Source organism: Rhagoletis zephyria, unplaced genomic scaffold (genome assembly GCF_001687245.7).
Source record: "Rhagoletis zephyria isolate East Lansing unplaced genomic scaffold, Rhagoletis_zephyria_1.1 Rzeph_scaffold_31395, whole genome shotgun sequence".
NCBI classification, from domain to species: domain Eukaryota; kingdom Metazoa; phylum Arthropoda; class Insecta; order Diptera; family Tephritidae; genus Rhagoletis; species Rhagoletis zephyria.
In genome coordinates this window covers 2,748-4,133 of record NW_016188451.1, presented here as the reverse complement: position 1 = coordinate 4,133, position 1,386 = coordinate 2,748, and the positions used below count along the sequence as shown (strand labels likewise).

The 1,386-nt window shown below is 34.2% G+C and overlaps 1 non-coding gene across 1 annotated transcript; it reads left to right on the top strand.

Annotated features, from left to right (window-relative positions):
- The first annotated feature begins 852 nt into the window (after positions 1–852).
- TRNAE-UUC (transfer RNA glutamic acid (anticodon UUC)) lies at positions 853–924 on the top strand. Its single transcript has one exon. It is a non-coding gene; the product is annotated as a tRNA-Glu (tRNA).
- The last annotated feature ends 462 nt before the right edge of the window (positions 925–1,386 follow it).

The window sequence follows — 1,386 nt, the reverse complement described above, 5'->3', positions numbered from 1 at the left end:
TGATGCCAACCGTTGGAGAATTCCCCGATTTCGGTGGAATTTTAATTTCTCGGGGGAATCGAGGAATGCGATTTAAATTTTGATTAGAATATTCCTGTTTGATTAGAATATTCCTGTTGGGGATAAAGTTGCACTTATAAATTACAAATTGTGATAACACTCTCATTTTGTATGACAGGTTTGAAAATTTACGTAATTGGCTCATGCAACCGTATGGATATTGAAGATATTGCAACTGTGCATATAAAAAATGAGTTTTAAGTGCCTTCAAAATGTAGCAAACTTCATTTCGGGGGGAATTTCATCGAGAATAGGGGATTTTTTTTAGGGATTTCGGGGAATTAGCCCCAGGGGAGTTGGCATCCCTGATAGGAATTCAAAATGTTACTCTCGGTAAAAGTACGAGTAGAGAGAGAAAGATCGCGGAAGGCCAGAATTAAACGAATTTTTATTTAAATAGATTTTTCCTGTTAGATTTTGATTAAAATTTTTTTTGTTGCTCACTTTCAGGTTTTCTACCGCCCAATTTTTGTCGTTTTGAAAAGATAATGAAATTTTATTTTTTTTTTGTATGTAGGGCTTCTAAAAGGCAAATAATTTATTTATTACCTCATTAATAAAATTTGAATAGCCTAATTTGCACTATGTAATTTTGTGGTTCAATTCATACGCTTGTATGTACATATGTATATGTGTATGTACACATTTTTACNTGGAATTTAATTTTGACGACAAATTGCTCAAACAGAGGTGCGTTTCAAAATACATACATACAAGTCTGTTCGTATGTTGTTCTTTTTATGGCATTCTATCAGAATTTTGAGTGGGGTTAATTCCGCTGCCATCATCATATCCCATATGGTCTAGTGGCTAGGATATCTGGCTTTCACCCAGAAGGCCCGGGTTCGATTCCCGGTATGGGAAGTGTTTTTTTTTATACTGTTTATAAATTTTATTTTATTTTTTCTGGTTTATTAATTTATGATTTTTTATTCAATTAAATTTGTTATCTACCATCATACCATTCATTCTACTCGCTCCAAACCGCCACCGCTGCTTTTGCAAGTCCGGCCACATCGTTTATTTTGTTATTTTAATTTGAAATTTCTCTACACATTCTAGTAAAATTGCTTTCACTACGAAATTTCTTCCAACCAATCGAAGATTAAAAAGAGTTCAAACCTCATAAAAATATGTGCATACATACACACATACAATTTAAACCTCTCTCAAACATGTTTGAAGCTCGGCTAAATGCCGAGTAGCCTTGAGCCTATCGCCGCCGTTCGCACTACTTGGCTGATAACAACCTTGCGTTCCATCTACCTACATATCTACAATGTACAGCATGAATTCAACCATTATTTAGAATATTTTCAAAAATCT